At 41.7% G+C, this 27,218-nt stretch overlaps 1 long non-coding RNA gene across 1 annotated transcript; it reads right to left on the bottom strand.

Annotated features, from left to right (window-relative positions):
* Positions 1-22,375: 22,375 nt before the first annotated feature.
* On the bottom strand, positions 22,376-26,662 carry LOC127634746 (uncharacterized). Its single transcript, XR_007969401.1, has 3 exons — positions 26,366-26,662; positions 22,627-25,071; positions 22,376-22,523 (listed from the first exon to the last, which is right to left on the bottom strand). It is a non-coding gene; the product is annotated as an uncharacterized LOC127634746 (long non-coding RNA).
* Positions 26,663-27,218: the final 556 nt, after the last annotated feature.

The raw sequence follows: 27,218 nt of genomic DNA, 5'->3' as shown, positions 1-27,218 counted from the left end.
GTGTGTGTGTTTGTGTATGAGTGTGTGTTTGTGCTCTCATGAACCATATAACCTGATTGTCTGTGTGCATGTTGTTCTGTTTATATGCTTGTGAATACAGAAACAATGTAAATGTTTTGTAAATTACTTATTTCTTTGTTGTTGTTGTTTTATATCACAGACCATCATCTGAAAATGATCCTTCACCTTCCCAGAGAGGTTCTGTCAGCAAAACACCAAGAGCACGGGGGAGGGGGAGAGGCAGAGGGAGAACTGGCAGCAGCCAGGTGGAAATCTGTTTTAGAGCACGCATAGTTTTGTTTGAGTACCAGATGTGCCCCTTGGATTCTGAAAAAAAGAATAATTTGTAAATAGTTTGAAATACATGTGTATGATATATATATATATATATATATATATTTTTTTATTTTTTTTTTATTATTGATTTTATTTATATATATATATATATATAGTGTGAGTTCAAATATTAAAGTGTTTTAGTACCATAGCACTTGTTTTGTCTCTTTTGTAGAAAGTTTGGTTTCAGGAATTGAAAAAACAACACTATAATGTGTTTATGCTTCAGTTACTTTGTGTCAGCAATTATTGACAGTGAATCTGGATAAGGAATATAATAGCCCTAAGTGTAACCTTTCATTAGAGCCCAAAATTATGACTGTAGAGTAAAGCATTCAAGAATGGCAGCATTTTATGTGTCTATGGTCACAAAGGGTCATTTGGAGTCTCCAAGTGGCCTTTTTGAGAAGCGCCTAGACATACACTTAGATAAACATGTGTAAAACACTCATTTTCTAAGGTATTGTTATAAAATTTTAAACTGTGTTTGGTAAGGCTTCATGCTGTGATCCCATTGTGTTTTCCAGCTAATAGCTCCCAGCTGTAGTTATCTGCAGGCATCTGTTTACAAAAAAAAATGTAGGCAGAATTTTTTTTGGTCCTTTTTCAGTGTGTTCAAAGTTATATTACTCAATACTAGTAAGACTTACAGTGATTCTGACTATTTAGGAACAAACCTCTGAGTGTCACCTTTCAAAAGAGACCAAAAGCATGCATATACTCCAAATGTTCAAGAACAGCATGCAATTTAATTTGGGTAGGCCTTTTTTAGGCGTTTTAGGCAAATTTTGCAGGAATGCTAACTTAAGCATGCAAAACATTTTTAAACATTGATAAAAAAATAAGAACCAGTCTTAATATTGAGCACCAATAATAATTGATAATAGTTGAGCACAAAATCAACATTTTACGATGATTTCTGAAGGATCATGTGACACTGAAGACTGGAGTTTATTTTCATTTTATTATGCCAGTCAAATTGACAACTGTCATTCCAACACATAGTATAAAATAGAGCATATATAGACTACAAATAGGAAAGACAAAACAAAAAGAAAAACGAAATAAAAAACAAACAAACCATTGAAGACTGGAGTAATGATGCTGCAAATTCAGCTTTGACATCACAGATATAAAATTACATTTTAAATTATATTAAAACAGAAAATAGCTATTTTAATGTGTATTGTTTCACAATATTAATGTTTTTACTATATTTTTTATCAAATAAATACTCCCGCCTTGGTGAGATTACGAGAATTCTTTCAAAAACATTTAAAAATCTTAATGCTTCCAAACTTTTGACCTGTACTGCACACACACACACACACACACACACACAGCTACAGCAAACAGATTATGGTGCCTATATTTATGACAATGTTAATATTACTATTGTTATTCACATAACTACATACAGTAACAAGTTAAAACACTTACCTTGGAGTTTGTGTTACATTCCTCACATCCTGATCCGCTGTGTCCATTACAAGTTGAAAACGAACAGTGGATCGGTAACAGTTCAGTGAATGTGTCTATTTATGTGATTTGGTTTGCCATTTGGATCTTACCTTCTTACTTCAACTGTACTGTTAAAAAAAGACATTCGCAAAAACGAAACTTACTGGCACAAACGAAGCACAAACGATTGAGACTATTTGGGGTAAATTTGGAGCATGTGGGGGGGCTGGTGACGTCATCGCCTATAATTCAATGTCTAATATTTAAAAAACCGAAGCAGCACAAACGAAACTTTTACCGGCACAAACCAGCACAAACGATTGAGACTATTTGGGGTGAATTTGGAGCATGTGGGGGGCTGAGTGACCTCAGAATGACCTATAAATATTATTTTAATATCTAAAAAACCGAAGCAGCACAAACAAAATGTTTTAACGCACAAACCAGCACAAACGAAGCACAAACGATTGAGACTATTTTGGATGAATTTGGAGCATGTGGGGGGGGCTGCGTGACGTCATCGCCAATAATTCAATGTCTAATATGAAAAAATCCGAAGCAGCACAAACTAAACCTTTACCGGCACAAACCAGCACAAACGAAGCACAAACGATTGAGACTATTTTGGGTGAATTTGGAACATGTGGGGGGGCTGGTGACGTCATCGCCTATGATTCAATGTCTAATATTTAAAAAACCGAAGCAGCACAAAGGAAACTTTTACCGGCACAAACCAGCACAAATGAAGCACAAACGATTGAGACTATTTGGGCCGAAGTTTTGCGTTGGGTGGGGGGCCAACTTCACGCAGGTGAAGGTATATAAGGCTTGTTTGAGATGAGCAAAATCTGCGCAGAACCGATCACCGGTGATCAGCGCGTAATGCATGCCGGTTAGAAATGTGTCCGAGAGCGGTCCGCCTTGCTCTGATGTCATGCTGACGTATGTCAAAAAACTCTCGCGAGCGCAAGGCGCACGTGTCGGATTCTGCAGTCGCGCGCAGTTGCTCTCCACCGACTGCGCTGATCAAAAGCATGATGGGAAACGACTTGCTGACGACACAACTTAATGCTCATTGGCTGCGATTGTCAGCTGACATTTTTTTCCCTTAATTCTAAGAAGTCCATTACCTATAGCCTAATACTATTTACTTTTTCTATAGTACTTTATTAGTAATTAGTACATGTGCTTTATTTACCCTTTTATTTTTATTTTCTTGGTTTGAAGTCCTGTTTGTTGTAATTTTCTCTTTATTGTATTGTATGCTTGTGTTAATTTTGTAAATTGACATTTTTGTACCACATTAAATTAGTCAATCCATCAATACATAAATTAGTCAATACATCTAATGTGACAGTTTTACAATTAGGCCTCATGTTTGTGTGTTTTTATCTGATATCTTTATCTGGGTATGTCTTATTCCTGGAGTGCAGTAAACAAAACGCACACATGCATGCTAATTTCTTAATTTAGAATGTGTTTTTGTTTCATATTATTTTTGAATAATAATTTGCTGTACACACTTTTCCTAATCATTAAACATGAAATTCAATCTTACATTAAGGTGACAAACAATTGTGTAATATATTTATATAGAATATTTTTAATGTAAAAAAGGGATAGTTCACCCAAATATTTTTTTTTCTTTGGGTAAACTATCCCTTAAGTAGGATACACATCATTAGGTTAATCAGCTGTGCCATATCCCACTCTGAAATGTTTAACCCATAATTAGGGATTACAATGTAAATTTAGTGCAGCATCTGTATGCTCATCATTTCTCATTATGGCTTTGATTATAAAAGGCACCCACAAAGTTAACAATTGTAGCAAGATGGAGAATGTGTTATTAACACTATCAGACTCCCAGGGAGCAATAACATTAACAGTAAGCAAAGAAATTGCTGAGACAATAAAGAATGGTGAGAAGAAAAAAATAGTGAGAAATGCAGAACAGAAACAAGGTAAGGCATTTTTTTTAACCATAATAACATTTAAAATGATCATGGGGATTTTTTATTATTTTTTATTGTGTCCTCTTTGGCAGATACTACCCACTGTCCATCATCTCTGTCTCAGTGTCCCCCTCCTGTTACTACTCTGTCTCAATGTTTCCCTCCTGTTTCTACTCTGTCTCAGTTTCCCAATCTAGTGATTACTCATCCAGCATCCCTTGTCGAGTGCCCTGTTGAAATAAGGAAAATAAATCTCACACAACAATCCTCACAAACACAAAATCTTCAATCCCCTTCCATGCAGTCAGAATGTCAAGAAACCCAACAAGGTATGCACAGTTTCAAAATATCCAATATCCAATATACTGTATATACACTCACCTAAAGGATTATTAGGAACACCTGTTCAATTTCTCATTAATGCAATTATCTAATCAACCAATCACATGGCAGTTGCTTCAATGCATTTAGGGTTGTGGTCCTGGTCAAGACAATCTCCTGAACTCCAAACTGAATGTCAGAATGGGAAAGAAAGGTGATTTAAGCAATTTTGAGCATGGCATGGTTGTTGGTGCCAGACGGGCCGGTCTGAGTATTTCACAATCTGCTCAGTTACTGGGATTTTCACGCACAACCATTTCTAGGGTTTACAAAGAATGGTGTGGAAAGGGAAAAACATCCAGTATGCGGCAGTCCTGTGGGCGAAAATGCCTTGTTGATGCAAGAGGTCAGAGGAGAATGGGCCGACTGATTCAAGCTGATAGAAGAGCAACTTTGACTGAAATAACCACTCGTTACAACCGAGGTATGCAGCAAAGCATTTGTGAAGCCACAACATGCACAACCTTGAGGCGGATGGGCTACAACAGCAGAAGACCCCACCGAGTACCACTCATCTCCACTAAAAATAGGAAAAAGAGGCTACAATTTGCAAGAGCTCACCAAAATTGGACAGTTGAAGACTGGAAAAATGTTACCTGGTCTGATGAGTCTCGATTTCTGTCAGAATTTGGCGTAAACAGAATGAGAACATGGATCCATCATGCCTTGTTACCACTGTGCAGGCTGGTGGTGGTGGTGTAATGGTGTAGGGGATGTTTTCTTGGCACACTTTAGGCCCCTTAGTGCCAACTGGGCATCGTTTAAATGCCACGACCTACCTGAGCATTGTTTCTGACCATGTCCATCCCTTTATGGCCACCATGTACCCATCCTCTGATGGCTACTTCCAGCAGGATAATGCACCATGTCACAAAGCTTGAATCATTTCAAATTGGTTTCTTGACCATGACAATGAGTTCACTGTACTAAAATGCCCCCCACAGTCACCAGATCTCAACCCAATAGAGCATCTTTGGGATGTGGTGGAACGGGAGCTTTGTGCCCTGGATGTGCATCCCACAAATCTCCATCAACTGCAAGATGCTATCCTATCAATATGGGCCAACATTTCTAAAGAATGCTTTCAGCGCCTTGTTGAATCAATGCCACGTAGAATTAAGGCAGTTCTGAAGGCGAAAGGGGGTCAAACACAGTATTACTATGGTGCTCCTAATAATCCTTTAGGTTAGTGTATATATATAAAGTTTATCTCTCACAATTATAAACTGCTGTTTTCATGGAATTCCCACACAGGACCACACTGCTGCTGCTTGACCTCACACAAATGTATCTGCATTTGTACTATAGAAATAAAATTGCATTCTACAAAAAGCTTGAGCAAGTTTTCAAAGAAAAAGGTTACAACATCAGCAATGAAAAATTGCGAAAAAAACTTGGCAACATGATAACTACCTACAAAAGGTCTAAAGACCGGTGTCGGTCAACAGGAGAGGGAAAAGTTACATGGGAGTATTACAAGGTTGGTGTGCTTTTTGTATCGAAATTACTGCAGAATCACTGGGTTTATATTTAAAATAATTTCTAAAGCATCTCTATTTACATTGTTTTACATGTTTTCTCAAAGCAAATGGAAGACTTATTTGGGATGTGGAGTTGGGAGTGCACCATCAGGCACAATGTGCTCAACTCCTCTGTTCAACACTACCTCATCCCAGACTATAGTGCCGAAGTCCTCAACTGCACAGGCCACAAGCTCCCAAGAACAGCCTCTCCCAGAAGAGCAACCAAGTCCCTCCACTGCTATGCCCTCCACAGAAATAGACAAACAAGATCCACATTCTGTGAAGTTTTTGAAGCGCATTCAGAGAGGAGAACAGCTGCTCTAGAGTCACTAGTGCGGCCTGACTTAGAGCGCCGCAGAAGGCTTAAAGAGAGCCGGAGAAGGGTGTTTGAAAAAAAATCTCTCACCTGCCTTGGAGAAATAATTGAACAACTCAAAAAAATCTGTAAATCCCAAGAAATGATAATCGATCTATTAAAAAATAAAGTTTAACTATATAGTCAATTCCCATGTGTATTGCATCATTTTTATTGCTCATCACATCATTATTACAGAGATAACGACACAAAACATTCCTCCCTAGACAGGGGACAGTGGTTGACTGGCAGAATACTATGTCAATCATTTGATATTAAGTGCTTAATATCATCCTGTACAATCCCATCCACCAGCTCACAAAACAGTAAAATAAAAAAGCTTTGTTCTTAAGATAAATTTAAGGCAAGTGTTGAAGGTAGAACAAGTCAATGTGCTGTTCACAGGCTGCCACAGATTGCATCTCTATGATGTGATGCATTATTGTGAATGTGGGCTTCTGGTGGGTATGGGTCATCCTCCATATCATCTGCCTGCAGATCCTCCTCAATGTGGTCATTGGATTTCAGGCAGATGTTATGAAGAATGCAACAGGCTGTGACTGCAGAAGAAATGTTCTTCACTTTTTTCATGTGCAGACATCTGAGTCTCCTGAATTTTGATTTTAAAATTCCAAATGCATGCTCAATGACTACACGAGCAGAATTCAGTTTCCTATTGAACCATCTCTGCCTGACAGTCAAGTGGCCATTGTCTCTGTATGGCTTCATTAGCTGAAGCAAAAGAGGGTATGCAGAATCTCCAATTATATGCATACCCTCAGGAACCAGGGAATGTGGATCTTCCTCAAGAAGTCAGCCTACCTCTGACAAACAAAATGCCCTTGAATCATGCCAGCTACCAGGGTGACCCACACTGACATGACCGAACCGCCGCTGACTGTCACAGAATCCTGTAAGTATAACAGAATAGAACTGTTTCCTATTGATATAGGCCACAGGATTCTCACAGTGTGGTTTTAACCTTGGAATGTGGCATCCATCGACTGCACAGACAGTTTTAGGAAACCCAGCTGTTTCAAATTCTAACTGGGATATATGCAGCGCTTGTCCTCTGGGCCAGGATTACAAGAGAACAGAAATCATGCAGGTGTGTTGAAACTGTAGATTTGGTTATTTTAAATCTGTCTGCCACTCCTCTATAGGACTCTTGGTTGGAAAGAGTCCATAGAGAGGCAAGTATACTGTTTGTCAGCGGCACCTTAGTCTGCTGTGTATTCATGTAGAAAGGACCAAGTGTATTTATAAGATCCTGCATTAGGAAGAGAAAAAATAGTTATCATATAATATAAACATGGACACATGAATACATCTCACATATAACAGCACAAGAGCTGAAACTCCCAGGGCTTAAGCCAAAAATATAATGACTGTACATTTTCACAAACTATGTCCCCTCAGTATATTTCTGTGTTTTTCTTTGTTATTGACAATTGTATGTATTTTCATAGCATGATATTCTATCCCCCTATTTTATATAGTTCTATGTACATGCTGTTTTTTGTTTGCTTGGGGGAAAAACTAAATGGTCAAGCTAAAATTTATTTCAAATTTGATAATGAAAATTTTTTTTTTACACTGTACAGCATATTCCTAACAGGATGTATTGCTTGCTTCGCACACCATGTAGGCCTACATACCTCCACATGCCCTCTAGAAAGTCTGAAATGACTTTGAAACTATGGACCAAATGGACCACATTCTCAACAAAGTGAGGAATTTTAGGGACATTCCTAGGAGAGAGAAAACATTTTTATGACCTCTCTCTCTTTCTCTCTCTCTCTCAAAAGCAACTTGCTATTGGCTTCATTTACGTTTTAATAAAATACTTTAAACCTTTCTTTTATTTGGTGCTGAATTATCTGCAGTCTGGGCTGTTTATTTTTTACGCGACATAAGTTTCATTAGATGCAAGTTGCAACATACCACTCTAGACCAGATATATTTATATCCCTACAATTTACTGAATAAGCCATTTTAAGTAATGAGCACTGTTCATCATAACCATCTTCGTGTATAAACAGTGGTATTTCAATTGCATCCACTTCGTCTGCGATAAAGAACGCGAACGCGATCTCTTCCATTGCTGACGTTTGCAGTCCACAACACAGCGAGATTCAGGATGTGTCCGGCTTGCCTGCACTTTTTTCACTCCTCTGGCTTTTCTCAAGATGGTGAACTGAGCACACGGTAACCCAGAGCTCCGTTTGTTTGTCCCCAAAACTCTAGGACTAGTCCTTCTTTTAATAATAAAAAAAATACACCAACACAACGCCGTGGATACGTGACCCATTTGACTTACTCAGCGCAAGTTCCACACTCTGAAATGCCACTATCTAACCAGATGAAGAAAGCTAATGCAGCAACAGCACTTCTCCCTCATGATTACTGTGCTGATGCCGATGGTAACAACATGGAAACCTCCTCCACGAAGGTGAGCCGTCCTCATCTCGTTTAAGAAATCTAAAAAAGAAGCAGAGGTATCCAATGCTACAATACTCGAAGCTGTTAACAACCTCTCCACCATGTTAAAAGAGCTCAATGTGCAAATGAAAAATAACAGTGCCATGATTGCACAAGTGGCCAAAAGCGTGGAGTTTAATGCCAAAGAAATAAAAGACTGCCAATCCAAAACTCAAACTTTGGAAAAAGAGACGAAAATGATCGGGACAGAGAACATCGCTTTACAAGAAAGAGTCCTTGAACTAGAGTGTTACAAACAGCGCTGGAATTTGAAACTGCGTGGGATGAAAGAGCAAGAAAATGAAAACACGAAAGAGAGGGTGTTACAGATCCTACTCAAAATCGCTCCGCATTGGGCTGACAAGATGGACAGTGTCGTCGACTCTGTGTACCGCCTGGGCAAAAGAGAGGAAGCTAAACATCGGCAAGTGATAATGTAGTTCACCATGAGGCACTACTGAGATGAGCTCTGGCGTCTGATCAAGAGATCTGCATTGTGCAAGGAGCTGAATGTAAGTTTCGCAGAGCACATCCTACCAGCCGACCGGGAGGCGAGAGCAGCAGTGTGGCCTCAGATTAAGCAGGCCAGAGAAGCAGGTCAGCGGGCCTACTTCAGGGGCCCAACTGGATACATAAATGGGAAAAGAATTGTGGTTCCTTAACCACACTCTCACATCGGTTCACCTACATCTCACTGTCTAATGTGAATAAATTTGTTTACATTTCTATGAAGGACATCTAAGTTGACTGTTCTTAAGGGGACGTTGCCTTATGGTCACATTCCATAGCAGTTTTCCCCTGCTGATATACCTCGGGTTGTTTTTCCTAAGTGGTAAGTTACTGTTTAATGTTCACTGTTGATTCTAATTTCTGTTTCATTTCATTCAATGCAAGGGCCCTGATGGAGGGAACGAGACGTTGTGTCGGAGAAGCGACACTAGGGGTCTCTCTTGAGCACCGAATATACCTCTGATCCATTGAAAAAAGGCCAATGAGAAGTTGGCAGTCAGTATTTGCATATCCTGACCCCGGACATACGGGTACAAAGGCGAGGCAAATACTAGAGTTCATTCAGGATTTTTCTGAGGAGCTGGAAATGGTTCTGGCCACTAAAGCGGTTCGGCTCAGCGACGTGGCTGGGAAGACACAACGTCTTGTTCTCTCCATCAGGGAACGGAGGTTACATCCGTAACCTAGACATTCCCCGTCTGTCGCTCTCTCCATGTTGTGTCGGAGAAGCGACACTAGGGGTCCACTTTAAATCTGCCATGCGCTGAGCCGTGTACGTGTTCTGCTGACAGAGGAGCGGGCAGGTATTTGTTACGTGCCATACGACCAGCTGTGTCAGACTGCAGGTACCCTTCCCCAATGCCCCAGAAAAGTCGTCGGAATCCTTAAGGTTACCCTAGGCAGGGGAACAAGGCGACGTTTGCCAATCTGGGAATGGGCCAAGCCTGGCTGGGCCTCTTTTCTCTCTATGTTTCTCGCAGAGAGCAATAGACAGCCGGGGCCCTTACACGCACTGAGGGAAGGGGGTCTTACCCAATTCCCATTCTTCCAGGGGGGAAAAGACCCTGCGGAGACCACCCCTGCCCAACTGGGGAGGTACGGTGGTGAATACATCACATGTGTTTTTAGGCGACACATGGAAGTGGCGCGGTGGCAGATCCAGCCTCAGCGAGGGTGGAGTTGCTACACACGGCGACCGGGGGGCAGCCGAATCTTACCCAAGGAAAGTTTGGGTCTGCTCGTAAGGGGACCGTATCGTGGAAAATACACACAGGGGGAGTCCGCGTAGGAGTCCCTACTCTGTGGAGCACCTATTCCAGTACAGGGTAGATCTGAGTACCCGCAGTGGATTGGGTCGGCAAGTTCCTCCGCCAAACTGCGGACCCATGAGGGCTAGGGAGGAATCGACCAGGGATTCGCATTGAGTGAAGTCTCCTGGGAAAAAAGACGCACTGTTTTACCTCATGCAAGAGAAAGAGCGTATATGCAAGCGATTCACCTGGCCAGCCCATCAGTGTTTTACCGAGTTCTACTGGCTCGGACCTGAGAAAACACGGGATGAAACTGACTCAACCCTGAGATTGTAGTCTCTCGTAAATGTGTTGGGTGTCGCCCAACCCGCTGCTCTACAAATGTCTGCCAGGGAGGTATCCTTGGCCCGTGCCCATGAGGACGCAACACTCCTTGTCAAGTGAGCTCGGACCCGCAAGGGGGGGTGGCACGGCCTGGTTGTGATAAGCCAACGAAATGGCATCTACAACCCAGTGGGAAAGCCTCTGTTTGGAGACAGCGTTTCCTTTCCGCTGTCCCCCAAAGCGTACAAAGAGCTGCTCAGAGCGTCTAAAGCTCTGCGTGCGGTCCAGGTAGGTACACAAAGCACGTACCGGACACAGCAATCTGGGCTGGGTCTGCCTCCTCCCGGGGCAGCGCTTGCAGGTTCACTATCTGGTCTCTGAAGGGCGTGGTAGGAACCTTGGGCACATAGCCCGGTCTTAGGATCACATGAGTGTCTGCCGGACCGAACTCCAGGCAAGTATCGCTAACAGAGAACGCTTGCAGGTCCCCGACCCTCTTGATGGAGGTGAGCGCGATCAGCAGGGCAGTCTTAAGAGAGAGGTCCCTGAGTCCAACTGATTCTAGCAGCTCGAAGGGAGGTCTCTGGAGGCCCACGAGGACTACCGAGAGGTCCCAGGAGGGGAACAGGCTTGGCCGGGAGGGATTTAACCTCCGGGCGCCTCTTAGGAACCTGATGATTAAGTCCTGCTTACCAAGGGACTTGCCGTCTACTGCGTTGTGGTGAGCCGCGATAGCAGCGACATACACCTTTAGGGTGGAAGGGGACAGCCTCCCCTCCAGCCTCTCTTGCAGGAATAAGAGCACTGACCTAACTGCGCACCTCTGTGGGTCTTCCACCCTGGAAGAACACCAATCTGCGAACAAGCGCCACTTCTGGGCATAAAGCTGCCTGGTAGAAGGGGCTCAGGCTTGGTTGATCATGTCTACGATGGTAGGTGGTAGACCAGCTAGATCTTCCGCGTCCCGTCCAGGGACCAGACGTGGAGTTTCCAAAGGTCTGGATGCAGATGCCAGAGCATGCCCTGCCCCTGAGAAGGAAGGTCCTTCCTCAGGGGAATTCGCCAGGGAGGGGCTGTCGCGAGGAGCATGAGGTCCGAGAACCAGGCCCGGTTGGGCCAGTAGGGAGCCACTAGTGTTACTTGTTCCTCGTCCTCCCTGACCTTGCACAGCACCTGTGCAAGAAGGCTCACTGGGGGAAAATGCATACTTGCGTAGCCCCGCGGGCCAGCTGTGCGCCAGCGCGTCTGTCCCAAGGGGAGCCTCTGTTCGGCCATACCAGAGCGGGCAGTGGGAGGTCTCTCGGGAGGCAAGCAGGTCTACCTGGGCTCTGCCGAACCGTTCCCAAGTCAGCTGGACCGACTGGGGGTGGAGCCTCCACTCTCCGCTGGGTAAGTTTTGTCGTGACAGTGCGTCCGCTACCACATTGAGCTTGCCGGGAATGTGAGTGGCACGCAGCGACTGGCTCCAAAGGAGGGGACGACGGGCGAGTCATGACATGTGGCGGGAGCGTATGCCGCCATGGCGATTTATGTACGCTACCGCAGTGGTGCTGTCTGACCTGATTAGGAGGTGTTTGTCTCAAATTAATGGGAGAAACCGCCGCAGGGCAAAGAAGACAGTCAACAACTCCAGGCAATTGATATGCCAGCGCAGCGGGGCCCCTCTCCAACAGCCCGCGGCTGCATGCCCTTTGCACACGGCGCCCCAACCCAATCTGGAGGCATCGGTAGTGACCAGGACACATCGGGACACCTGCTGCAGGGGCACTCGTACCTGAAGAAAGCAGAGGTCTGTCAATGGTTTTAGTGTTTTTCGGCAGGCGGGGGTGATTGTCACACGGTGCGTACCATGGTGCCATGCTCGTCTCGGGACTCGAGTCTGAAGCCAGTGCTGAATCGGTCTCATATGCATCAACCCCAGCGGCGTGGTCGCGGCGGAGGATGCTATATGCCCCAGGAGCCTCTGGAAGAGTTTTAGAGGGACCGTCGTGCCTGGCCTGAGTTTGGCGAGGCATTTCAGCACAGACTGCCCACGCTCGTTGGTGAGACGTGCAGACATTGAGACTGAGTCTAACTCCATGCCAAGAAAGGAGATGCTCTGGACCGGGGTGAGCTTGCTCTTTTCTCGGTTGACCTGAAGCCCCAAGCGGCTGAGATGCCTCAGCACCTGGTCTCTGTGAGCGCATAGTAACTCTCGGGAGTGGGCTAGAATGAGCCAGTCGTCGAGGTAATTGAGTATGCGGATGCTGGCTTCTTGGAGCGGGACAAGAGCTGCCTCTGCGACTTTCGTGAAGACACGAGGGGACAGAGACATGCCGAAGGGGAGGACTTTGTACTGAAACGCCTGGCAGTCGAACACGCACTGTAGAAAGGGTCGATGTCGCGGCAAAATTGAGACGTGGAAGTACGCATCCTTCAGGTCTACCGCTGCGAACCAATCTAGGTGCTGTACGCTTGTCAAGATACACTTGTGCGTGAGCATTTTGAACGGGAGTTTGAGCAGCGCTCGATTGAAAACTCGCAGGTCCAAGATTGGTCGTAAGCCGCCACCTTTCTTGGGTACAATGAAGTAAGGGCTGTAGAAACCCTTCTTCATTTCGGTTGGAGGGACAGGCTCTATCGCGTCTTTGAGTAAGAGAGTAGTGATCTCCGCGCGCAGGAATTTGGCATGTTGGCCGTGCACTGCGGTAAAGCGGATGCCCGTGAAGGGGGCCGGGGCCTGGCAAACTGAATTGCGTAACCGAGTCGGATGGTCCGGGCCAGCCAGCGAGACGGGTTGGGAAGTGAAAGCCATGCATCCAATCTCCGTGCTAGGGGCACCAAAGGGACGGTTATTTTTTATGTACCCGGTGGGGCTTCGCAGCGTGGTGGAGCAGGTAGTACGCCGTCGGGAGGCGCGGACGCGTCCTGAGGCTCTGGTGCTGAGAAAAGACTCAAAGCACTTACCTTGCTTCGGACATCCGGCAGGGGGCGGGTTGGTGACAGAGGAGGAGGTCCTGTAGTGGCGTCCTCTGGACTCGTCAGAACCGGCTGGCCGGGGAACAGTCGTGGGGCTGAAGGCGGATCTGGGGCCGCGTTCAGCGTGCCGGGACTGTTGAGGCCTGGCGGCAGAGTGCCGTGAGAACAGCATTTGCGGGCCAGGTGACCCAGACACAAAAAAGGAAATAGCTCTATTATTGAGAATGTGAGTACCACAGCCCCCGTTAGGGGGTGTGGCAAATGAAATTAATTCAACAAATGATTCTCCTCCCGGCCCCCCACCGGGGAACGGAGTGGTCTTACCAGCTCCGGAGCTAACATCTCAGTCTCTGGGTCGGTCATCTCAGGAGCGCCTGGGAGCCTTCCGAGTCCTTGAGGGGGTCTGTGAGATAAGGGGGCGTCCATCTTCTGCGGGGAGCTCGACGCCGGGGCGGAGAGCTAGGACCATGTTTGTTGAGGCGGAGCACCGCTTTTCTTTCTTTCTTGAAAGCCGCAGGAGGACGCCCTCGGCGAGCAGACAGGGAATGGCCCCTGGCGGCACGTTTGCGGCAGGGCAGGATGTGTGAAATAGCCTCCGTCTGTTTCTTCACCACTGAGGGCTGCTGGGTAGAGTCGTCAGGTGGTGTCGCCAAATGGACGGAGCTGGGAGACGGGAGCGTTTGAGAAAGCGTGCTTTGTCTACCTCCTCTACTGCGACCAGGTCCAGTCCATGTGTTGAGTTTCCAGACCACAAGGGAGGCCATCGCCTGTTCAAGTGCAGTTCCTGCAGCATGTCAAGAACAGGACTACCCAAGTGCACATTTTTGGAGCCTTGGCCCGGTGGACTGCAGGAGGGGGCCATGGCGTGCAGGGGGGGAGTGGTCTGGGACTGCTCTACCGCCAAGGGTAGTGAGAGCGGAGGAGCGAGGAAGCTTGGCTTGCTCAGCTCGTTATGCACGTGGGGCACGGCTGTGAGCGGCGCACATGCCCGTGGAACCAAACAAGTAGCCGTGAGGGGGAGGGGGACGGGATTTTCCGGATTTTCCGCAGACGAGTCACCAACATCAGACGCCGCTGTAACGCTCTCCGATGCAGCGGTGATTATCGTCATCCAATCCCGGGAGCTCAAGGGACCAGCAGGCCGGCCGCGAAGCGGGCCGCACTCATCCCGAGCAGATGGGAGCAAGCAAGCGTGCTGGGGAGGCGGGTGGTTCGCGGGGATTTACCCGGCGAACACAGCCCGTCTTTATCCCCAAATCGCCTTCATCGCCCGCGGCGCCTGCCCCAATCCCGTGGGAAAGAGGCGAGGCACGGGGGGGTGGCTGAAGTGGCTTTCTCTCATGACAAAAGAAAGCCCCGACCGCAATGCTGCCACAGATATGTTCTCGCACTGAGAACATAACCTTATTGGAGAGAAAACGCTCATCCCGAGCTCGGACAGAAGCCAGCAAGCATACCGGGGAGGTGGGAGGCTCGCGGGGATTTACTCGGCGAACACAGCCCGTCTTTATCCCCAAATCGCCTTCATCGCCCGGGTCCTGCCCCAATCCCGTAGGAAAGAGGCGAGGCGCGGGGGGGGGCTGAAGTGGCTTTCTCTCATGACAAAAGAAAGCCTACGACCGCAATGCTGTACGCCAGGCAGCTTTTATGACCGTAGGAGGTGGGGAGAAATCGACCGCATCCAGAAACTACACAGAGGCGGAAACATGTCTTTAAAAAGACGCGTTCTGAAAAGTGTATTGCTCTTTTAGAGAAAATCACTCTCTTAAACAACTCTCTTAGAGTTTGGGTTTCTGCACTGTCGAAGCGCCCAGGGGCAATTGCACTGCCGTGCAAGAAGGAGAAATTGCCGCTGTAATGCGCCCTCAATCCAACAGCATGCAGAGCGTCAGAGGAATACTGGAACTGGTGTGATCTCACGCGAACAGCATGCACAACCATCGGCTCCGAAGACAATTTCTGAATGAACTCTAGTATTTGCCTCGCCTTTGTACCCGTATGTCCGGGGCCAGGATATGCAAATACTGACTTCTCATTGGCCTTTTTTCAATGGATCAGAGGTATATTCGGTGCTCAAGAGAGACCCCTAGTGTCGCTTCTCCGACACAACGTGGAGAGAGCGACAGACGGGGAACCCTGTATTTCAGTGAATGGATGGAAAACAACATTTGGTCCGTCACACATTTACTGGACAATTATGGCAATGTTTTATCTTCTGAAGATTTTGGTACAAAATTTAATTTTCAGTGCAATCGTAAACATTATAATATGGTTATCCAAAGCATCCCTTCTGCCTTCCTTTTGATGGCAAAAAATGCACTACCTCATTTGTTCAACCCCCCTCTTCTCCCTTCGTTGATGATTGCTGGTCACCAGTTCTGTAGTAAGAGTTTGCAGAACAAATTGTTCCGTGATCTCTTTACTCTGACTTTATACCCATTGCAATACAGCCGAAATGCTGCTTCTCTTATCTTCAGTCATTCTTCTCTGAAGAAACTACGCACAGATTTCTTAAAGTTACCTTTACCACCAAAAGCTAAAGAGCTCCATTTCAAAATATTTAATGATATTCCTTCAAGAGACCTCCTCTCACATAGATTTAACTTAGAGCTAACTAACTGTATATTCTGTGATGAGAACATAGAGACCACGGAACATTTGTTTTTCTTCTGCCCTTACAGTAACATATTCTGGTGTGACTTGTATGATTGGCTGGAGCCTTATCTACAGTCTCTCTCCAGTTTCACTAGAGATAGCATCACATTTGGAATGACAATGAAAGACAAAAACTATGAAATGCTTTTAAACACTTTAATTATCTCGGGTAAATTTTTCATCCACAAATGTAAATGTATAAAAACACAGCCTTTATTTACTGTCTTCAAGAGAGAATTTGCATTGTACTACAAGTCCTTGTGGTTTATGAAGAAGAAAACAGCAAAAAAACTCCTTAATTTTATTGATGCCTTAAAATTAATTGAAGCCCCTTAACTATTATTTTATAACTGTTTCTTTATCTTATCTTATGTTTTTTTTTTTTTTATTATTACTTTAATTATTATTATTTCACTTTAATTTACTCTCCTTTTCCTAAAGATGTTTGTAATTTTACGTGCTCCGTTTCCTGTTAGCACTGATATTCTTGTGTATTCTGACTAAGCCAGATATTGTTGTAAATTTTACAATTCAATAAAAAAAAATTAAAAAAAAACTTTTTTCACTCCTCCCCTCACTGCAGCTGCCTACTCTCACCTACATTTCAGGCGAGGCAAGGTGCATCTCAAACAAGCCTAATAGTTGTGTGTTGGTAACCAGTTGGTCATTTTAATCTTAATTAATATTCTATGGGCGGACTTGCATTACCAATCTAATTTCTGTCCTCATTTGCCCAAATCTATTGTAGAGGCTTTTTCAAAATATACCAAAAAATTATTAGCTAAAATATTTGTTTAAAACATCAAAACAATTTTTTTTACATTTACATAAATACATTTTATACAAATAAATATTCTGGGCATTTTTGAAAATATATTTTAAATATATTTTAAAAGCATTAAAATACAGGTCCTTCTCAAATAATTAGCATATTGTGATAAAGTTCATTATTTTCCATAATGTAATGATAAAAATTAAACTTTCATATATTTTAGATTCATTGCACACCAACTGAAATATTTCAGGTCTTTTATTGTTTTAATACTGATGATTCTGGCATACAGCTCATGAAAACCCAAAATTCCTATCTCAAAAAATTAGCATATTTCTTCCGACCAATAAAAGAAGTGTTTTTAATACAAAAAAAGTCAACCTTCAAATAATTATGTTCAGTTATGCACTCAATACTTGGTCGGGAATCCTTTTGCATATATTTTGCCCTCCATATATTTCAATACAAGAAAATACACACACATAACATTTGAAGAAAATCTTTATATGATGTCTAAAACATGAACATGTATGTAACACATTTGAATAAAAATCAAGCAATGAAAATACTTAAAATTTCTAAAAATTAACTTCTTTTTTTTTCAAGCCATCTCAGTTCCCCCATCTTAGAATTCACTGCAAACCCCAAAGCTCCTCTGGACACATTGGGAAACTTCTTCACTGCCACTGTAAGAGACAAAAATCACAGCTTTATTTTAAAGGGATTGTTCACCCAAAAAAGAAAATTCTGTCATTAATTACTCGTCCTCGTGTTGTTCCAAACCCATAAAACTTTCGTTTATCTTCGAAAAACAAATTAAGATATTTTAATGAAATTTGAGAGATTTCTGTCCCTACATTGAAAGTCCACGCCAATTTAACTACCAATTTAATGCTTCAAAAAGTAAATTAATAAAAAGTCTTAATTTGTGTTTTTGAAGATGAACTAAATTCTTACAGGTTTGGAACAACATGGGGGTGAGTAAATTATGAAATTATTATCATTTTTTGGTTGAACTAATCCTTTAACTGAATTTTTCTAGTAAATTTTCCTTTCACCAACTCTGTATCCAAAATCAAATACTTATCTACTATACAGTATTCGAAAAACAGTATGCCAACATGGTAGTATGTCTGAATTCATAGTATTTAAAAACATTAATTAAAAAAAAGTCAGAATCTCCAGTGGGAAGGAGGCCATTAAAAGAACATGTACCACTGAAGTAGCTGTTTGGGTCTGCAGGGCAGAAGTCCATTGATGCTTTAGAATTGATATACCTGTGCCATGTGCTAACTCAACCTGTGGTTGTGATCACATAAAAAGAGATTTACAATATACATTATTTTCAAATAAATTATTTAAAACTCATTTAAGTTTTTATTCAGTCATTTCACCCAGAAATGCATAACAAATCTGTATGTACAGACCTAAATCCTCAGCAAAAAGTACTTACATAATTAGCATCACTGCAACACTAATAAAAGTAAAAATAAAAAAAGAAATAATGTTATTACAGACAGACAGTTTACAGACAGGAAGAGCTTACCTACAAACATTTACACACTTTATTAAGAATTAACAAAGCATTGACACCAATGTAACTGCACCATGTATTTTTGGAAGGTGAAAACAAAATACTTACTTTGGAAGAACCAGACAGAGAAGCCTTGTATGGAGCCTTTGGCACCTGTGAAGCAGAATATTGATAGATTAAAAACAATACACATAACACTGAGCATCATAAAATCTTTGTAGAAGTATCAGAATATTGCCCAACTATCTAAACATTACTGCTTGTAAGTCATGTGACTTATATTTTGATGGATGTATGACGTGAATACACCCATAAAATGCAAGTGAATAGGAGTTTCATGTTCTGAAAAAGACAGAAAAAGCTTAATTGTAACCATAAGACTCCAGTAGTTTAATAAGAGTGTTTTGAAGCAAATTTCTTCATGATTTTGGATGAGAACAGTCCAAAACATTCCTCCAAAATATACCTCTACTATAAATCTTGACATCAGCAATCAACTTCATGATCATGATTAATTAAATAACTTCCTGGTTCTACCTAGTGCTCTGTGCATGTGTTAAGCATTGTGCACAGTGCATCTGGAAAGTATTCACAGCGCTTCACTTTTCCACATTTTATGTTATGTTACAACCTTATTACAAAATGGATTAAATTCATAATTTTCCTCAAAATTCTGCAAACAATACCCCATAATGACAACATGAAAGAAGGTTGTTTGAAATCTTTGCAAATTTACTAAAAATAAAAAACGAAAAAGAATCACATGCACATAAGTATTCACAGCCTTTGCCAAGACACTCAAAATTGAGCTCAGGTGCATCCTGTTTCCACTGATCATCCTTGAGATGTTTCTACAACTTGATTGGAGTCCACCTGTGGTAAATTCAGTTGATTGGACATGATTTGGAAAGGCACACACCTGTCTATATAAGGTCCCACAGTTAACAGTGCATGTCACAGCACAAACCGAGCCATGAAGTTCAAGGAATTGTCTGTGGAACTCTGAGACAGGATTGTATCGAGGCACAGATCTGGGGAAGGTACAGAAAAATTTCTGCAGCATTGAAGGTCCCAATGAGCACAGTGGCCTCCATCATCCGTAAATGGAAGAAGTTTGGAACCACCAGGACTCTTCCTAGAGATGGCCACCTCGCCAAACTGAGTGTTTAGGGCAGAAGGGACTTAGAGAGGTGACCAAGAACCCGATGGTCACTCTGACAGAGCTCCAGTGTTTCTCTGTTGAGAGAGGAGAACCTTCCAGAAGAACAAACATCTCTGTTTGCCAAAAGGCACCTGAAGGACTCTTATAGTATATTTTTCAATATTCTAGTATGTTTCTTATATATCAAAATACTTATATGAGTTTCCTGGCCTTTGTGTGACCCAGGAGAGAGCATATGAGGTTACTAAAATTGTTGTTGCTGCAGAGGCCACAAAGAGCACCCAGCACAAAATAATGAGACTAAGGACCTTGAAGATAGACTAAAGCCAAGTTTCTACCAGTAAAAAGATATCAAAAGGCTCTGTGAGATAATGGTGGCAAATAGTATCCATTGGTTACAAAAATAACAAAGGGGCACAGAAATGAGGTAATGCCAGATAACAAACTGTATAGAAGAGGAGGTTTTGGACTAAGACAGTCAGAACGGACAGCTGGCCGGTCTCATGTTTGTTGGTGTTCAATAAACTACAATTTTGGCATCTGGAACTCAAGACTCTGAGAGTTTTCTTACAACTTAGAGAGATTCATCGCGATATTCCACGACACTCTCAGACCATGAGAAACAAAATTCTCTGGTCTGATGAAACAAAGATTGAACTCTTTGACCTGAATGGCAAGGGTCATGTCTGGAGGAAACCAGGTACTGCTCATCACCTGGCCAATACCATCCCTACAGTGAAGCATGGTGGTGGCAGCATCATGCTGTGGGGATGTTTTTCAGTGACAGGAACTAGGAGACTAGTCAGGATCGAGGGAAAGATGAATGCCGCAATGTACAGAGACATCCTTGATGAAAACCTGCTCCAGAGTGCTCTGGACCTCAGACTAGGGCGAAGGTTCATCTTCCAACAGGACAACAACGCTAAGCACATAGCCAAGATAACAAAGGAGTGGCTACGGGACAACTCTGTGAATGTCCTTGAGTGGCCCAGACTTGAACCCAATTGAACATCTCTGGAGAGATCTGAAAATGGCTGTGCACTGACGCTTCCCATCCAACCTGATGGAGCTTGAGAGGTCCTGCAAAGAAAAATGGGAGAAACTACCCAAAAATAGGTGTGCCAAGCTTGTAGCATCATACACAAAAGAGTTGAGGCTGTAATTGGTGCCAAAGGTGCTTCAACAAAGTATTGAGCAAAGGCTGTGAATACATGTACATGTGATTTTGTCGTTTTTTATTTTTAGTAAATTTGCAAAGATTTCATACAGACTTCTTTCACGTTGTCATTATGGGGTATTGTTTGTAGAATTTTTAGGAAAATAATGAATTTATTTTATTTTGTAATAAGGCTGTAACATAACAAAATGTGGAAAAAGTGAAGTGCTGTGAAAACTTTCCAGATGCACTATGCATATACTCACCATATCTCCATCAGAAAATATCTTGCTGTTATGCTGAAGAACAAAAGTCATACAAACTTGAAACAACACAAGGGTGAGTAAATGATAAGAGTATCTATTTTAGGTGAACTACTCTTTATCTACCACAGTCATGTTCAAATCACTAGGATGCTATGAATAATGTTCCTAACTTGTACAAGTATATTTATAATAAAAACAATAGTTAAAAATGCATAACTTACATCAAGGAAATCTGCATTTGATTCCAAAGCCTAAAATTAATACAGTAAATGGATATATGTTAGCAATAGTACTGGACAATTGTTGTTACAAAATAAGTTTATCTAATGATCTCAAGAAAATTCATTTATTTTAATAGTTATGCTTCGTATGTGACATAATAGCATGTGGCACAGAGATTACATAAAAAGCAGCAAATACTTTAGGAGCATGTGAGATGGGAACATGAGATGGAATCTTTGACATCTGTAAGAGAGAAATTCATATATTAGAAACAAGTCACTTAATACTGTACATCCATCCGTTCGTGATCGTGGTCCTGAGTACAATGAACAAGTTTGTTTTTTTATTTATATCATATGTTCATAGATATGAACAACATGTAAAATGTACATCATGAACATCTGCAACAGATTCCACAAGCTATTGTAAACTGCACCAAAAACAACAATAATAATGATAATGTTTGTTTTGAAATTACTGAATTAGATTTAAATCTGTGGCAGGGCGGAGGGCAGGGCCGGGTCGCGATCCTACGCACCCGGTCCCGTATTAGGCTAATCAAGCCTCGGAGGTATAAAGGTCGACTGCAGGGTGTCGTGCGGGAGAGAGAGATCGTTAGGGGACATTTCCGTCATGTGTGTGTTTATGTGGTCTTTTGAGTATCATTAAAACTATTATTTATATTGAAAAGCCGGTTCTCGCCTCCTCCTTTCCATTGAATACCTTTACAAAATCTTATTTCAGGGACATCTGCATTTGATTTCATGGGCTGAAATAAATTAAGTTTAAAAAGGCAAGGAAATGTGGAACATTGTCATTAGTAACTGTGCTTTATATCATGTAAACAATTCTAACCCTCTAAGTGGTCTGTAGCCAGAAGGAGAGATGGGATATCTGTGAAAGTAAAATTAAATGTGAATATATTTTGAAAAAAATAAAAAAACAAACAGTTGAAAGACCAAACTGTGGTTAGTGTAAGCACACACACACACACACACACACACACACACATATATATATATATATATATATATATATATATATATATATATATATATATAAAATTTAATTAGTACAGAACTTACCTTCAAGTATTTCATTTTTCAGCCTCTCATTCTCTTTATTTAGATTTGTATTCTCTTATCTTGGCTGATTTATCACAAGCTGTAGAATTTCTTTCATTCCATACCTTTAGATCATTTGGTAGGTCTGTGAGGTGTACCTTAAACATACATCATTGACTGTAAACAAGTACAATTATATGTAATTATAATTATGTAATATATATATATGTACACACACACACAGTTCTGACCAACACTAACCTTTTTCTTAGCTGCTATTTCCTCTCTCATCTCTGCGGCCTCTATGAGATTCATTGAAGGTTTACTCTTTCTCTTCAGTGTCTGACTTGGGTAGCTGTTCTTCAGTTTCCTTAAGTTTCATTTGTAAAGTTCTTTCCCTTTCTGAGGAGGTAGAATAAAGCTAAGAAAAAGGCTAATTGTTGTAGTACGCCACAAATACATACTAAATATTAACTGATGTTAACTAAAAAAAAAAAAAAAATAACAAAATTAATAGTTTACTGACGTCATTTATAAATCTACAAGCGGTAGGCCTATACAGAATAATAGAGGATAATATAAGAGTATTGTATTGGAAATAGCATAATAAAAATAGGCACCTGCTATCTTGATGATGAAGGCCTCATAGGCCGGCGCCCACCAACTCCCTTTTCGGCTCCACTCCACCAAGTAAACGTAATTTTCCTCCATACCCGCTGTGTATTCATCCTCATAAAATTTTCTAATATGTTCAGTGGGCAGAATTGAGAATTTTTCATCCTCCACCCATTTAATTAACGTGAACATAATTGGCTTGTGTCTTCCAGAAATTTTTATATTTTGTTTTCCTTTGCACTTAAATATTTTTCTTTTTTTTAAAGATTATTTAAGCATTTTATTTTTTTAATCTAATTATGTCTCTAACGTCACAAGACAATGCGCATGCACAGACTGTGCTGTTTGCGCGCATTAACGTACGGATCCTGCAATCATTAAAGTGTATCCCTTAATGAATTAATATCAAAAATTTAAGTGTATATAGCAATTTTGTGCATCTTTGTTCCTTTTCAAAATGTCATATCATACAGTACACCTACTGCCTTGTCCTAAATGTCCAAAGTCAACTTATATATTACGTAACTGGAACGTTCTTGGTTATCTTGCAACATTAAGAGCACATAATTGCGACGTTGTGAATTGGTCATTTCATGGTAATGAAATTACGGGCCTGCGACGTTGTAGTTACGTTACCAGTTAGTAAGTCATGAAATTAACAAAAAGTATGGAAAAATTACGTAACTGGTACGTCGTGTGTTAGCTGGGCCTTGAATAGGGAGTGCATCACAGAACAGAATGGTTTAAAGTAAAATCACATTTCTATGATGTGATAAATGAGCAGGGCCCGGTTCCTAAAACGTTCTTATGGCTAAGTAGTTCTTAACCTATTTCTTAACCTCTCTCTTAACATTATGGCACGATTCCCGACACATTCGTACGCTTCATTATGGAGCCCGGGAAGTCACCTGTGGGAGAAAAAAAAAACAATCCGTGGCGATGATTTTGCAATCCGTCCGCTCAGTTTATAAACCGTACTCACGATTCTCAAACTGTTCCCTCGGTTTAACAAATCGTGCCCACGGATTAATAAACCGTACCCACGAGTTCCTAATCCGCGCTCTCAGATTTGTAAACTGTGCCTTCAGTTTTTCAATCTATACCCACAAATTCATTACAGAGATAAATCTGTACCCACAAATTCATAAACCGTGCCCACGCTTTCGCAATCTGTTACCATGGGTTTATCTTGATTTAATCTGTATTTGATCATTTTATTAGTTCATTAACTAATTATGTTAACTCAACTAATTTAATGTAAAGAACTGGATACTAATTAGGCTACTAAGTAAATAAAGTCAACTAAATAAAAGTAGTTGCGAATGATGTATTATTCTTTTCTGTATGAGCAGAAATTATGGAGTATTTTAAGTTGTTATGGATACCCGGTTCGTCTACCCGTCACAACATATTGTGTGAACATATTACTGACAATTTGATAATTTAATTAATAGTCTATATTTTACTGATAACTTAAAATATGTTAAAATAAATGTTACTGGAATAATTTGAGGAATGTTTCATTTGCATAGAACGTGTTTGTCTTTCTTAACGCTGTAATGCACCTTCACGCGAAGTGGAAAATCGATTCCTGAGCAATCGATGCCAACTAATTCAGCACCTTCACTTGGGACAGCGCCTTTATAATGTCGAACGCATGTTAAGAAGCTTCCTAAGGGACACTTCGGGGAACACACTTAGGAACATAAACAACTTTGGTAAGATATATCTTTCGAGTCTTCTTAGCGCGCTAAGAGTGAGCGTTATCGGGGAACCGGGCCCTTTCTTATTTTTTCTGTTTAGAAATCAAAAACGAGAAAACTAATTATCCGAAGGTACACGGACAGTACAGACATTTTTCTGTTTATCATTTGTTCTTTAAAAAGTTGCATGATGAAGTGAGAAGAAGAGAGAAGTTTTGAAAAGCATACTTAAAACAATATGGTGGAGGGCTGTCCCTATGAAGGTCAGTTTTCCTTTTCGGCCTTTCAGGCTGTAATTTGATCAGGCCTCATTGGTAGCTATTTTTCTAAGGATTCTCCTCACAGCGTCTCCAATGTTGCTGCCTCCCATCAGGCTCAAAAACTGTATCTATGCAACATATAAAGATAAATATTAAAAAGCAAATGTTAGTGTTGCAATGGCACGTGGAGCAGGGTTAATCACTGGCACACAAGCAAATGCGAAAGGTGTATGTATTTCATTCAGATAAATTAGCCTACATGCACACAGATCTACATTTTGAGGAATACGGTGGATAGGCCTAATATAAGCTACCATGAAATTATTTTCTGAACTATAATTTCCCACAAATTGCATTTCCAAATAAATAAAATAAAAATAAACCAGTTAAAATAAATAAATAAAAAAACATGAACTACACATAATAAATTGTGTTTGTTTATAAATAATATCTGAAGTGTTTATATCTGTATTCATATGTATTAATCATGTTGATATTTGTAAAAAAAAAAAAATAATAATAATAATATATATATATATATATATATATATATATATATATATATTACATATTAATCATGTAAATTTACTGCACCTGTCATAGACGTCCAAATGACGTCCAAAAGAAATTACCCAGTTCAGGTCAAATGTTGAACGTCAAGATGACGTCCAAGTTTGGTCATGGTTGGACGTCCAAATAGTGGACCTAGTTTTGACGTCGAATAGAGGTCCAGAATTGGTCATGGACCGACAGACCCAATATAGACATGATCTGCACGTCTATCCGACGTCCAAGGTTTATTGGGGTATATTTACTACAAACAAATATCACAAAACATGTCACACATACATTTTATGTTAATGCTCATTGGTTATCCTTATAGAAAACAACACCTGATAAAAAATTAGAATACATTCGAACGGGACTCGAACCAACTGATTGTGCTGATTTACAAGTCGGCATAGATACTACAGGATACAGGTGTGACTCAGGATGGCGGCAGGTGGGAGAGGGGCTGTTTTAGCGCTCCTAGTCTATTGTTTACTTGTGAAGATCTTAATGCCTATTCATGCTAATTCAACTCAGATGGTTGGTATTATATTTCCTCTGCCTCATCTAAATGACAAACCGTTGATATATGAAGTCCTGGGTTACAAACAAACAATCAAGGAATCGGCAAACGCAAGCATCGGCTATGGAACCTATACATTGGCCATGGCCTTAATCTATCCATCAATTTATAATAAATTTACCAAGAAAACTAAATCAATACCACCGACTAAATCGCCGCTGACAACTGGATTAATTATTGCTATATGTTTAATGTTATCTGGAGATATCCACCCGTGCCCAGGCCCGCACCACTTTAAGTCGCCGGGGAGAGGCTAATCTACGAGCAGATGACAAACGCGACACTCCTACCTTGCAGGTACTTTCAGGTAATTTTGTGTGTTCCTCTGCACAATATCCTGAACCTCTTCTTCCTTTTTTTTCGTCGTCAACTGTGGACGACTTGTCTGTCCGAGGAAGCGATGGTGTGGATGGCGTGGTACCGGGGCAGTCTATTGGGGCACTGCACGGAGAAAGTCCGGGTCTGAGGATGTGTGGCGGTGTGTTGGACAGAGGCTGTAGAGGCGAGTCCGTGGGTCTGCAGCGTGGTGCAGTTTTCGCTTCGTATGGGAGCGGGAGACAAGATCCAGATACACAACAACAACAAACTTTTCGGCATGGCCGCTCGGTCACCATGGTAACGTCAGCAAACAGAAAGCGCCTTAATCCAGGGGTAGCTAATCACCGGAAATGGGCGTTCTTTGAAACTGTTAACCACTCAAAAATAGTTTGGGACCTTAAAGCAAAACCCAAAGGTCTGTTGGGTGGGCACTTAAATATCAGAAGCATCATGTCAAAAACAGAACAAGTTAATCATCTGTTACTTAATTCAAATTTGGATTTTTTATGTCTATCTGAGACCTGGCTCAATAAGAATGCTCCATCTGCAGCACTTAACATCCCTGGATATAATATGTTCAGGAGAGACAGAGAAGGAGCAAAGGGTGGTGGTGTCATGATATATATAAAAAAAAACATTCAGTGTCAGGAAATTCAATGGCAGAATGATCATGAACTAGAATGTGTGGGTTTAAACATCACACTATCACAACAGATGTTTCTTACAATTGTTGCGATATATCGCCCCCCATCTTCAGATGCCAGTTTTTATGAAAAGTTTGAAAAATTATTGAAAGAATCTAATCTAAATAAAGAGATCATTATT

This window comes from Xyrauchen texanus, chromosome 42 (genome assembly GCF_025860055.1).
Source record: "Xyrauchen texanus isolate HMW12.3.18 chromosome 42, RBS_HiC_50CHRs, whole genome shotgun sequence".
Classification (NCBI taxonomy): domain Eukaryota; kingdom Metazoa; phylum Chordata; class Actinopteri; order Cypriniformes; family Catostomidae; genus Xyrauchen; species Xyrauchen texanus.
This window is presented reverse-complemented; position numbering and strand designations above follow the sequence as displayed.